We start from the raw sequence: 14,619 nt of genomic DNA, 5'->3' as shown, positions 1-14,619 counted from the left end.
GTGTCTGGGTACTGAGCACTTGCTTAGACAAGGTTCCTTGTCGGGAGTGGGCTGCAGGGGTCGAAGCTACTCAGCTCCTGCAAATGAGTTCTGCTCCCGATTTAGAAAAAAATCTTCAGAAAATGGGAGCTTCCACTTTTGGGACCCTGGGACTAGAAAAAGCAAGATGGCTCCTGGAGACAGCTTTCCTTTGACCCCCCCATTTCATCTTCCATGCACAGGTCATGATGGTGATGATAATACAATAGAAGCAGCAAGAGCAGCTACAATTTTTAAAAATTAATTTTTATTGGAATATAGTTACTTTACAATGTTGCATTAGTTTTTGCTGTACAGCAAAGTGAATCGGTTATACGTGTGTGTGTGTGTGTGTGTGTGTATCTAATATATATCCCCTCCCTTCTGGCCTCCTTCCCATTCAGGTCACCACAGAGCAATGAGTCGAGTTCCCTGTGCTCTACAGTACCTTCTCATTGTGTGTTTGTGTTCAGTTGTGCCTGACTGTCTGCAACCTAATGGACTGTAGCCTGTTAGGCTCCTCTGTCCATGGGATTTTCCAGGCAAGAATACTGGAGTGGGTTGCCATTTCCTCCTCCAGGGGATCTTCCCAACCCAAGGATCAAACCCACATCTGCATCTCCACCATTGCAGGCAGATTTTTTTTTTTACCACTGAGCCAGCGGGGAGGCCCGTGTTCTCATTAGTTATCTGTTTTACATATAGTACCCATAGTGTATATGTGTCAATTCCAGTCTCCCAATTCCTCCCACCACCACCCCCATCTTTCCCCTTGGTATTCATATATTTCTTCTCTACCCTTGTGTCTCTGTTTCTGCTTTGCAAATAAGATCATCTGTACCACTTTTCTGGTAGCTCAAACAGTAAAGAATCTGTGTGCCATGTGGGAGACCTGGGTTCGATCCCTGGGTCGGGAAGATCTCCTGGAGAAGGGAATGGTAATCGCCTCCAGTATTCTTGCCTGGAGAATTCCATGGACAGAGGAGCCTGGCGGGCTATATTCCATGGGGTCGCAAAGAGCTGGACTGAGCGACTAACACACTACACCATTTTTCTAGATTCCACATATATATGTTACTACTTGATATTTAAAAAGAGCTACAGTTTGCTGAGACTTGACTTGATGTGAGCCAGGCATTCAGTATTCTATCTGCATCATCCCTCTTTCCCCCACCTCAGCCGCAGGAGTGAGGTACTGTCTTTAACTCCCATTTTACAGAAAGGGAAACTGAAGCCCAATGCAGCTAGGTCATTGGCTCCAGGACCTCAGCCAGGAAATAGCAGAGTCAGACTCAGGGCCAGATCCCCACGCCCCATCCTGCCCTGCCTGAGGCCAAGGGCCTCACACCCCTCCCAATGCCCAGGAGGTGCTGATGAGAACTCTTTCCAGGGCGTGGTTCTGCAGTTCGCCTGGCTCCACTCTCGGAGCTGAAGGTGCAGTCGTAGAGAGTCATGGGTTGTGGGGTGGCTGGGAGCCAAGGTTCTGTAACCGGGTTGCCTGGGTTCCCGTCACCTACACTCAGGAGCCATTCCGATCCTCCGTTTTCTGAAATTCATAACAGAGATGATGGAGCCGTTACGAGGATCAGAATTGCACTTGGCATGTGGTAAACGCTCAACAAAAGGTTATTACCTAGTCTGGTCTGTTCTCCTCACACAGGGACAGTGTGTGAAAAGTCCTGGAGGCAAAGCAGAACACAGCATCCTTGGGGAAGGACAAGCAGCTAAAGACAGGGCGGCCAATGGTGGACTTGCTCAGGCTGTGCCCTGAACATTATCTTAGGGCAAAGATGAGTCCTCAAGGGTTTGGGCAGGGCTTGGATGGGGACATGTCTGTGTGTTTAGAAGTCCACCTGGCAAGGCTGGCAGCGGGGAGAGGGGAGGGGAGACAGCTGGGGTCGTCTAGGAGAGACAGGATGGTGCCCAGGACCAGGTGGATGCTGGGGATGCGGAGATGGGGGTCCAAGATATGTCTTAGACAGGGAGCCACAAGCTACTTGATCTTATTTGCTTATTGTTTAAGCACCTGCATTTTCACTTATATTATGGTTGACCACTATATAAACACAGGCCAATGTTTGAACTGCATGACGTCACCAATATTCAGCTATGTTGGTCAGCAGAGACAAGAATGCCATATTGTCTGACCAGGCACATCACTGGTTTCCAAGAATTAGCTGGTATTCTCTTTTGTGACTGTGCTACTTTTAAAAAAATGTCCCTTCTTATGAACATCTCTGGTATTTTCAGTTTGGGTCTATCCTGAGCCCCGTCACACTGCATGGTATTTTTTCTGTTATCTTTGTGTGCCAGTCCTGTTATTTCAGAGCTTTCTTTACCATGTGTGCTCTGCTGGGCCTGCTGAAAGCCAAAGGCCAGTGGAAGGGCACAAGTTGATTCTAAAATTTACCCAGATGCTTGCTTCCCTGGTGGCTCAGAGGGTAAAGAATCCACTTGCAACGTAGGAGACTCAGGTTCAATCCTTGAGTTGGAGAAGGGAATGGCTACCCATTCCAGTATTCTTGCCTGGAGAACTCCATGGACAGAGAAGCCTGGAAAGCTACAGTCCACTGGGTCACAGACAGTCAGACACGACTGAGCAACTAACACTTTCACTTTGCTCCTGGCCAGGAAGGTTTGGCATTTCTGACCCCTTCATTCCCAGCCAGGAGCCCCTCCCTGCCTGACGAGGGGGCTCCAGGAAGCTGAACACTCATCCCTGCCTGGGAAGGGATCATCCCACGTGTGAAGTGGAATGGCAGGCGCTGGCAGCCCTGAAAGTTAAATTCCAAGTCTCCTAGGTTAATGGCTCCCTCCCAGGCCTCCTCCCTTTGCTGCGTGGAAATAGGAGCTCTCCAAGGGCTGAAACACACTGACCTCTGCCCTTACACTGCCAGCTCCCTGCTTCGCTTCCTTGCACGCTCAGCACCTGTGGTTACGTGTAGATGTGATCTGGCCTGGAGGAGGGGGCTGAGGATGCAGCCAGGCACAGCTGTGAGCACAGAGGATGCACGGAGCCCACGGTCTTTGCCTCCTGTCCAGCTGGGTTCCATCACCATCTGGGAGTGAAAGGTTCCCACACACACACGTCTTTCACCCTGAGTTATGGGGGACCAGGGAGGGCAGTTCGTTTGGAAACTAAAGGAAAGGAGGTGGACACAGGGTGGCCAGCAGAGATGGCTGTGTTTGCTGAGCACCTGCCCTGGGGGAGGCTCGGGTTGCAGCCTCAGGGGGAGCCTTTAGAGTCCCAGGGGCTTCTGATGGGAACTCCAAGTACATGGAAGGTTAGGGTTCTGAGTGCCACTGGGGCTTCAGGTGAAAGATTACTGGGACCCAAGCTGGGGAGAGCCCTTCAGAACTTTGGGGTGGGGGTTGGAGCTGGGAGTTGCGGGGTGGGGGGTGACAGGGTGGGAAGGGGGAAGGCTGAGATGGGAGAGGATAAGCAGTGGGAGGGGCTGACAGTTAAACCGCAGAACCCGACATCCACTGCAGCCAAGGCCCAGAGATGGGCACAGACCCTGGGTATCACCTGGACGGGAGGAATCCAGGAAATCCCATGTCTGTTTTTATTAGAGATGTGTATTTATATTCAAAATGAGAAAAATTTATGTTCTCATAGAAACTCACACACACACACATTTTTTTTTTTTGGTGGCTATGCTGCGAAGCTTGTGGTAGGATCTTAGTTCCCCAACCAGGTATTGGTCCCAGGTCCTCAGCAGTGAAAGCTCTGAGTCCTAACCACTGGACCACTAGGGAATTCCCTCATGCACACCTCTTAACCATCCTGGACAAGCTCCACCATGAGTCAGACACACATGGCATACCCTAGAAGGAAACGCCAGCCTCCTTTTCCATAACTCCCCCCTTGCTGCTTGGAGCCCCACATTCCAAGGAAGTCAGGAATTCACTCTTGGTCTGTCCGGCCAGGAGCTCCCCATTCACCCCGGGTGCTTCTGTCAGTGGTGGAGCCTACTTTTCTGGAGGCCCCCCACGGGCTGCTGTGTTGCAGGTGGGAGCACATGGGTCGCCGGTTACCATCTCTGTAGGCCAGGATCTGCTTATCTCACAGGACCCTACCTGCCCCAGAATAACAAACAAGAGGCCATATCATACCTAGAGGCCCTCTCAGTGCAGAACTGGGAACATTCCTAAGAAAAGAACTGCTTTTTTTTCCCCTGAGATTCAGAGATTATTCCACTGCCTATCACCTGCCCAGGAATCCTGCTTCCCAGCAAAGGTGCCTGTAATTTCAGCCTTTAAAAAATGTCTCCTGCTAAGCAGGAGACAAAAACAGTGACGGAGACAAAGAGCTAAAATATTCACCACCAGACCATCCCGTATGTCTGTCAACAGGAAAATGATTCCATCAGAACTTGTTCCTGAAATGATTGTTTCCCACGTACTATAGAGGTCTACTGAAAGCTACCTTAAAACAGCAACAGCTTCTCCTTTCAAAGGGATGCCGGAATGTGGCTGGCATTTGGGAGGTTTTTTTGGTTTGTTTTTAGTTTTTGTTGTGTTGTTTGTTTGGGGTTTTGTGGTGCTATGTAGCTAAAGAGAGAGAGAAAAATGGGGTACATTAAAGCCTTAACAGGCGCTGCAGAAGAATCGCCTGCAAACTTGTCATCCCAGGCTTTGCTTTTTTTGTTTTGTTTGTTTGTTTGTTTCTTAGAGAGGCATAGAGTGGAGTGGACTTTAGGGTTCAGTACACCTGGACTTCAATACAGATATTCTCTACACATCAGGGTTTTGCAAGAGGACTAAATGGCCTGACACATAGTATTTGCTCAATAAACGGTAGGATTTTTTTTTTTTAAATCATCTTTGTGGTGAGAGTAAGATTTATGATGTGGAAGTGTTTCTGCTGCATCCTGACATCCCCAAATTAATTCAAAATGATGTATTTGCCAGATGTTTGGGAATGAAAATTTGAAGAATGGGGCAAGTGAAGGGATCAAAACCTGGGACCAAAGTGGCTATCACTTACCCAGAAAAGCCATCAATCCACATAATGAAGAGCCACCAAAGAGAAGGAATGGGGAGATGCAAGCATTTGACACAGATGGTAAAGAATTCATCTGCATTGTGGGAGACCTGGTTCGATCCCTGGATTGGGAAGATACCCTGGAGGAGGAAATGGCAAATCACTCCAGTATTCTTGCCTGGAGAATTCCCACGGAAGAGGAGCCTGGCAGGCTATAGCCCATGGGGTCGCAAAGAGTCAGACACAACTGAGCGACTAAGCACAGCAAGGGTTTGACATGTCTGGATGCAGGTGAGAGGCTGGCTCCAGAGCAGCAGAAGGGGCTGGGAGGTTGGGAGCGAAGACGTGAGAATCTGAGAAATGAGGCTGTGGGTTGTAACCTGGACCCTTTTTTATGTTCTTTTTTAGATGCCGATGAATGTCAATTCCTTTTAAATAACTTTTGGTCCCTGGACTGTGCTTCCTCATATGAGACTCTGTTCTGAGACGGGGCCATCAGGGGGTCCCAGTTGTTAGGGTTACAATGCTGAGTCCTTTTAGCGTACAGAGGTCACTCGAGATGATAGGGATCTGTTTTCAGGATACTCTTGCAGTGAGAAAGGGAGAAAACTGTTGTAAGAGCTGGCATACAGCCTGAGAAGCTTCTTCAGGATTCCAGATGACTCTAGGGTCCTGGTTACAGGAGTTCGCACTTAGAAATGGGCTTGTCATATCCCTCTCCTAAGGGGTCACCACTGTGAGTTGGTCACAGACTCCTCCTCTTTTGAAGGCTTCTTTTTTAAACTCCCTGAAATGATCTGCTTGCTTGGTCATCACCAACAGTTCTGTGTGTCCCTGATGGGCATAGCTGTCTCAGGCAGAGGGACACCAGGATCCTGGTGGCCAGGCCACCAACAGCCTCTGCTGAGATCATTGTCTAAGCCTGTAGGGAATACCAGTGTGTGCCACTGAGAGTTTCCTCTTAGGGTTGTTGGGGTGCCGATGACTGATAATTCTTGGCTGATCCCCTCTCCAGGAACCACTTTCAGCCCCTGACAGCCACAACCCTCAAGGTCAGGCCCCTTCTGTAGTCACCTGCATCCAATGACTGGCCAAAGACAAAGAATAAATGTCCAAACCCATTGTCCATGTCCGTGACCATTCTACAGGGCATCCAACTCCAGAGCTCCCTGGGCGGCCAGTGGGGACTTTGTTGTGGCTGCATCACAACCCAACATCTCCCAGATACGTGTTCATCCCCAAAACTCTCCCAGCACACTTCCCGCACAGGATCAGGATCCTGATCTCTAACCATCCTTACTCCAGCTTTTGAACTGTCGTGTTGGAGAAGACCCCTGAAAGTCCCTTGGGCTACAAGGACATCAAACCAGTCAATCTTAAAGGAAATCAACCCTGAATATTCATTGGAAGGACTGATGCTGAAGCTGAAGCTCTAATACTTTGGCCACCTGATGCTAAGAGCTGACTTGTTAGAAAAGACCCTGATTCTGGGAAAGATTAAAGGCAGGAGGAGAAGGGGACAACAGAGGATGAGATGGTTGGATGGCATCACCAACTGAACGGACATGAGTTTGAGCAAGCTCTGGGAGATGGTGAAGGACAGGGAAGCCTGGTGTGCTGCAGTCCATGGGGGTGCAAAGAGTCGGACACGACTGAGCGACTGAACACAACCAGCTACCGAGATGAGGTGGGTTCTAGGGTTGTCAGATTTAGTAAATAAAAATGCAAGAATCCCAGTTAAATGTGAATTTTAGATTAACAGGGAATAATGTTTTAGTACAAATATGTCTCGTGTGACTTAGGGACTGAACAACAACAACATGTGACATTTGGAACATATTCACACTGTAACATTATTTGTTGTTGATCTAAAGTTCAAATCTGAGAATTCTTTATTTTATCTGGCAAATCTAGTAGGATCATGAAGTATAGAATATGGGGTCTAGGTCCGCATGGGTCAGGGATGATGGCACATTCAGAGCAATGCACACTCATATCCGACATGCAAATCAGCTTGGAATTCTCTTGTGAGAGATGTAGCACTCGCATGTGACCCTACTTTTCCTTGAAACAATAATGAGAACAGTAACTACTGTATATTGAATACTAACTTTGTCCCAGACCATGTACTAAGCGTTTAAAGCTGTTCACCCAACTCTTAATCTGTTTAATCTCCACAATAAGCTTTTGAGGTAAATGTATCCATTTAGGGTCAAGTCCAATATAAGTGAGAGAAAATTCAAACTATCAGTGGTTTCAAGAAAATTTAAAAATTCAGAAGTCAGCAAGGCAAAGCTGGGATTGGTAGACTCCTCACTCCTTCCTTCTTGTTCTACCATGTGTGACCTCCATTTCTAAGATCACCCCGACGGTCCAGGAGGGCTGCTGGTGATCCAGCCATTACGTAAAATTCCAGCCAGCAAGGAGGAAGAAGCAACAAAGAAGGGCACGCTCCCTCCCTAAGCACACTTTCTGGAAGTTGCACAACATATCAGTTTGTGTCCCTTTAGCCTAATTCAGTCATGTGACTTTGGTGTAAGAAAAGCTGCAATAGATAGTGTTTATTCCAGCTGGTTGTAGGACCAGGTAATAATCAGGGTTTTTCTTGCTAAGGGAGAAGGGGAGAAGCATAGTGAGAGATAATTAGCAGATTTTGCGAAAAATAGATACTATTATTATTCTCATTTTTGGATGAAATTGAGGCTCAGGTAGATTAAATAACTTACCCAGGGGTCAGTGGCCGAGACGAGCTACTCCACATTCAAGGTCAGGAGGGGGCGACCTCATCCAAGGTAAGGAGCAGCGGCTGCGCTTTGCTGGAGCAGCTGTGAAGAGACACCCCACACCCGACGTAAGAGAAACCCAAGTGAGACGGGAGGTGTTGCGAGAGGGCATCAGAGGGCAGACATACGGAAACCATAATCACAGAAAACTAGCCAATCTGATCACACAGACCACAGCCTTGTCTAACTCAATGAAACAAAGCCATGCCCGTGGGGCCACCCAAGATGGACAGGTCATGGTGGAGAGGTCTAACAGAATGTGGTCCATTGGAGAAGGGAATGGCAAACCACTTCAGTATTCTTTCCTGAGAACCCCATGAACAGTATGAAAAGGCAAAATGATAGGATACTGAAAGAGGAACTCCCCAGGTCAGTAGGTGCCCAATATGCTACAGGAGATGAGAGGAGAAATAACTCCAGAAAGAATGAAGGGATGGAGCCAAAGCAAAAACAATACCCAGTTGTGGATGTGACTGGTAATAGAAGCAAGGTTCAATGCTGTAAAGAGCAATATTGCATAGGAACCTGGAATGTTAGGTCCATGAATCAAGGCAAACTGGAAGTGGTCAAACAAGAGATAGCAAGAGTGAACGTCGACATTCTAGGAATCAGCAAACTGAAATGGATGGGAATGGGTGAATTTAACTCAGATGACCATTATATCTACTACTGTGGGCAGGAATCCCTCAGAAGAAATGGAGTAGCCATCATGGTCCACAAAAGACTCTGAAATGCAGTACTTGGATGCAATCTCAAAAACGACAGAATGATCTCTGTTCGTTTCCAAGGCAAACCATTCAATATCATGGTGACCCAAGCCTATGCCCCATCCAGTAACACTGAAGAAGCTGAAGTTGAATGGTTCTATGAAGACCTACAAGACCTTTTAGAACTAACACCCAAAAAAGATGTTCTTTTCATTATAGGGGACTGGAATGCAAAAGTAGGAAGTCAAGAAACACCTGGAGTAACAGGCAAATTTGGCCTTGGAATACTGAATGGAGCAGGGCAAAGGCTAATAGAGTTTTGCCAAGAGAGTGCACTGGTCACAGCAAACACCCTCTTCCAACAACACAAGAGAAGACTCTATACATGGACATCACCAGATGGTCAACACCGAAATCAGATTGATTATATTCTTTGCAGCCAAAGATGGAGAAGCTGTATACAATCAGCAAAAACAAGATCAGGAGCTGACTGTGGCTCAGATCATGAACTCCGTATTGTCAAATTCAGACTTAAATTGAAGAAAGTAGGGAAAACCACTAGACCATTCAGGTATGACCTAAATCAAATCCCTTATGATTATACAGTGGAAGTGAGAAATAGATTTAAGGGACTAGATCTGATAGACAGAGTGCCTATCTGATGGACATCTGATGGATGGAGGTTCATGACATTGTACAGAAGGCAGGGATCAAGACCATCTCCATGGAAAAAAAATGCAAAAAAAGCAAAATGGCTATCTGAGGAGGCCTTACAAATAGCTGTGAAAAGAAGGGAAGCAAAAAGCAAAGGAGAAAAGGAAAGATATTTCCATTTGAATGCAGAGTTCCAAAGAATAGCAAGGAGAAATAAGAAAGCCTTCCTCAGTGATCAATGCAAAGAAATAGAGGAAAACAACAGAATTGGAAAGACTAGAGATCTCTTCAAGAAAATTAGAGATACCAAGGAAACATTTCATGCAAAGATGGGCTCGATAAAGGACAGAAACGGTATGGACTTAACAGAAGCAGAAGATATTAAGAAGAGGTGGCAAGAATACACAGACTGCTACTGCTGCTGCTAAGTCGCTTCAGTCGTGTCCAACTCTGTGCGACCCCATAGACGGCAGCTCACAGAAGAACTGTACAAAAAAGATCTTCACGACCAAGATCATCACGATGGTGTGATCACTCACCTAGAGCCAGACATCCTGGAATGTGAAGTCAAGTGGGCCTTAGAAAGCATCACTACAAACAAAGCTAGTGGAGGTGATGGAATTCCAGTTGAGCTATTTCAAATCCTGAAAGACGATGCTGTGAAAGTGCTGTACTCAATATGCCAGCAAATTTGGAAAACTTAGCAGTGGCCACAGGACTGGAAAAGGTCAGTTTTCATTCCAATCCCAAAGAAAGGCAATGCCAAAGAATGCTCAACCTACTGCACAATTGCACTCATCTCACACGCTAGTAAAGTGATGCTCAAAATTCTCCAAACCAGGCTTCAGCAATACGTGAACCACGAACTTCCAGATGTTCAAGCTGGTTTTAGAAAAGGCAGAGGAACCAGAGATCAAATTGCCCACATCCGCTGGATCATCGAAAAAGCAAGAGAGTTTCAGAAAAACATCTATTTCTACTTTATTGACTATGCCAAAGCCTTTGACTGTGTGGATCACAATAAACTGTGGGAAATTCTGAAAGAGATGGGAATACCAGACCACCTGACCTGCCTCTTGAGAAACCTATATGCAGGTCAGGAAACAACAGTTAGAACTCGACATGGAACAACAGACTGGTTCCAAATAGGAAAAGGAGTTCGTCAAGGCTGTATATTGTCACCCTGCTTATTTAACTTCTATGCAGAGTACATCATAAGAAATGCTGGGCTGGAAGAAGCACAAGCTGGAATTCAGATTGCCAGGAGAAATATCAATAACCTCAGAGATGCAGATGACATCACCCTTATGGCAAAAAGTGAAGAGGAACTAAAAAGCCTCTTGATGAAAGTGAAAGAGGAGAGTGAAAAAGTTGGCTTAAAGCTCAACATTCAGAAAACGAAGATCATGGCATCTGGTCCCATCACTTCATGGGAAATAGATGGGGAAACAGTGGAAACAGTGTCAGACTTTATCTTTTTGGGCTCCAAATTCACTGCAGATGGTGATTGCAGCCATGAAATTAAAAGACGCTTACTCCTTGGGAGGAAAGTTATGACCAACCTAGATAGCATATTCAAAAGCAGAGATACTACTTTGCCAACAAAGGTCCGTCTTGTCAAGGCTGTGGTTTTTCCTGTGGTCATGTATGGATGTGAGAGTTGGACAGTGAAGAAAGCTGAGTCCCGAAGAATTGATGCTTTTGAACTGTGGTGTTGGAGAAGACTCTTGAGAGTCCCTTGGACAGCAAGGAGATCCAACCAGTCCATCCTAAAGGAGACCAGTCCTGGGTGTTCATTGGAAGGACTGATGCTGAGGCTGAAACTCCAATACTTTGGCCATAGGATGCGAAGAGTTGACTCATTGGAAAAGACCCTGATGCTGGAGGGATTGGGGGCAGGAGGAGAAGGGGACGACAGAGGATGAGATGGCTGGATGGCATCACCAACTCGATACACATGCATTTGGGTGAACTCCAGGAATTGGTGATGGACAGGGAGGCCTGGCATGCTGCGATTCATGGGGTCGCAGGGTTGGACATGACTGAGTGACTGAACTGAACTGAAGGTCACTCAGCTGACAGCCTGCCCCCAGTGCCTCTGCCTGTAATAACCACTATCATGTAATTTGATTTATTAACTTCTTAAATACCAGTTAGGTAAGTAGGATTTGATGATTGTCAGATCCTGTTTTTTAAAAATATAACATTTAAAGAAATCAGACATTCAAATATCAGCACTTCATAAAACAATCAATGATTATAGCAAGTGCAGAAAAACTTGGGCAAAAAATGTTTATATGACACACATGTAGAGATGAAAGAGAAAAGACCAGTTTTCAGAGATCAGTAGTCCTACCAGGGAATAGAAGCTCATTCCGTGTCCCAGGAGTCTGTTTAACTGGGATTATTAAAAAGGAGAAATGAGAGACTTCCCTGGTGGTCCAGTGGTTGAGACTTTTCCTTCCAGTGCAGGTGGTACAGATTCGATCCTGGGGAGCTAAGATCCCACGTGGCTCGTGGCCAAAAAACAAAACCATAAAACAGAAGCAATATTGTAACAAATTCAATAAAGACTTTAAAAATGGTCTACAAAAAAAAAATCTCAAAAAAAGAGAGAAACAAATGTATAAATAGGTAAAGTGGCTGTGAGGGAGGAGAGGGAAGGCTTGAAATAAGTGAGAACACAAGTGTGAGCCCATGGGTGTGAATGAATATTCAGTGGGCTCTGTGGGTTTAAGAAATACAGCTGAACAACACCCTGTGATGTCCGTGAACTCCTGGAACCCAGAAAAATGGCCTTGGGAATGAGACACTTCTCCAAAAGAAATATTATTTGTATTCCATGGTTCTAAAGCGAATAGCCCTTTCCCTACCCCAAACAAGAGGAAGGGAAAATTGAAACGTGTAATTAAGAAGCTGGGCTAGAAGAGGCTGGGAGGGCTGCCTCCCAGGTAAAGATGCCTGGGGCTTTCTTTAGGTGGGTCTAGAGGCTGAGTCACTGTAATCGTTGGAAGAAACGTTCTGAGATTTCACAGCGTGGTTGCACTCTATCCTGCTAAAATTAGATTGTTCGTATAATCAGAGCTTCATAGAACGCAAAAAATAAAATAGAGCTCCAAGGCTGTCTAGGCCTTCGAATTCAGCTGGGTCTCATCTTGTGGGCTTACCCCTTCGATGGCAGTGGCTGCCTGGAGCGCTGCACTGAGCAAGTGTTCCAGCTGAACTGAATTAAATGAGATGGCGTGTTCTGCTGCGATTGATTGGTTATGGTCCGGAGGAAGCCTGAGTGCTGTGTTAGAATTCTGACTCTGAACCTGGGGAAGCCCTTTATTTTATAGAGGATGTAAATGAGGCTCTTTGAGGAAAAGTAAATTGCTCTGAGCCTTTTGGTAACTGAGTAGGAATAGGTGGTCATTTCCCCTGAATTTTAGTCTTATCTCCTTTTACCATTAGCATCAGATGTTGGCAACTGGAATTTTCTACAGAGCAACTCCTAGTGGACATCCTTATTCCACTCAAAGAAGAATCTCTGGGGCTTCCCTGGTGGCTCAGGGGTAAAGAATCTGTCTGCCAATGCAGGAGACAAGGGATTTGATTCCTGGTCAGGGAAGATCCCCAGAGAAGGCAATGGCACCCCACTCCAGTAATCTTGCCTGGAAAATCCCATGGACGGAGGAGCCTGGTGGGCTGCAGTCCATGGGGTCGCACAGAGTTGGACACGACTGAAGCGACTTAGCAGCAGCAGCAGCAGGGAAGATCCCACATGCCTTCGAGCAATGAAGCTCATGCACCACAACTATTGAGTCTGTGCTCTAGAGCCCGAGAACCGCAACTACCGAGCCCACGTGCCACAGCTACTAAAGCCTGGGTGCCCTAGAGCCCGTGCTCTGCAAACAGAGAAGCCACGGCAACGAGAAGCCCATTCACAGCAACTAGAAAGTAGCTCCCACTCACTACAGTGAGAGGAAAGCCCACATAGCAACAAAGACCCACTACAGCCAAACATCATCAATAAATAAAACTATTTAAAGAGGAATCTCTGTCCTTCCAAGAAAGTTGATTTCACTTTTCTTTGATTTGTGTTCAGGTCTGAACATGGCATAATTAGACGATGGAGATGTTCAGTACTGGTAGTCAACCTTACCCCCTAGGGCAACAGTAAGAGTAACCCCTGTGCAATGCTGTAACAAATTATCCCCAGTCCTCAGTGGCTTAACTCGGGGTGGCAGGCTAAATGAAGGCCCCTCAAAGATCACCATGTCCTAATTTCTAGAACCTGTGAGTAATAATACACAGCAAAAGGAATCTTACAGATGTGATTAAGGACCTTGAGATGGGGATTAGCCTGGATTATCTGGGTGGATTTCCTTATAAGAGGGAGGCATGTGGGTCAGAATCAAGAAGATGTGACTTGGAAAGAAATGAGAGAGATTTGAAGATGCCACATCCCTGGCTTTGCAGGTGGAGGCAAGAGCCATGAATGTAGGCATCTCTAGAAGCTGGAAAGACAGCAGATTCTTCTCTAGAGCCTCCAGGAGGCAACCAACACCACGATATTCAAACTTATGATCTCCAGGAAAATAATACATTTGTGCTGTTTGGGGCCCTTGAGTTTTGGGTAGTTTGCAATAGTAGCCATTGAAAATATACACACAGGAAAAGTTTACTTCTTGCTCATCTCTCAATCCAAGTCATGATCAGGACTTTCTTATCCTGGGCTTCCATGATCCCTGGGGCTTCAGCCAGCCACACACCATCCAAGAGAGAGGATGAGGGCAGGCATCCTATGGGAGGCCTAGGCTTCCCATATTCTTTATTTTATTTTATTTATTTATTTTTTGATGTGGACCACTTTTAGGCTTTGGGCTTCCCAGGTAGCTCAACTGGTAAAGAATCTGCCTGCAATGCAGGAGACCCCAGTTCGATTCTTGGGTCTGTAGGTTCCCCTGGAGAAGGGATAGGCTGCCCAGTATGTTGGGCTTCCCTGTTGGCTCAGATGGCAAAGAATTTGCCTACCATGCGAGAGACTTGGGTTTGATCCCTGGGTTGGGAAGATCCCCTGGAGAAGGGAATGACTACCCACTCCAGTATTCTTGCCTGGAGAATTCCACGGACAGAGGAGCCTGGTGGGCTACAGTCCATGAGATCACAAAGAGTCAGACATGACTGAGTGACTAAGCATAGCACACAGCACATTTTTGGTCTTTATTGAATTTGTTAAAATATTGATTCTGTGTTATGTTTTGGTATTTTGGCTCAAGGCATATGGGATCTTAGCTCCCCAAACAGGGCTCCAGTCCCTGGGGCTCGACCCACTCCTGCCTTGGAAGGTGAAGTCTTAACCACTGGTTGTTGTTACTGTTCAGTTGCTAAGTCATGTCTGACTCTTTGTAGGCATGGACTGCAGCACGCCAGGCTTCCCTGTCCCTCACTATCTCCTGGAGTTTGCTCAGATTCATGTCCAGTAAGT

The sequence above is a fragment of the Bos taurus genome, chromosome 13 (assembly GCF_002263795.3).
Source record: "Bos taurus isolate L1 Dominette 01449 registration number 42190680 breed Hereford chromosome 13, ARS-UCD2.0, whole genome shotgun sequence".
Taxonomy (NCBI): Eukaryota; Metazoa; Chordata; class Mammalia; order Artiodactyla; family Bovidae; genus Bos; species Bos taurus.
Note: the sequence above shows the minus strand (reverse complement) of the source record.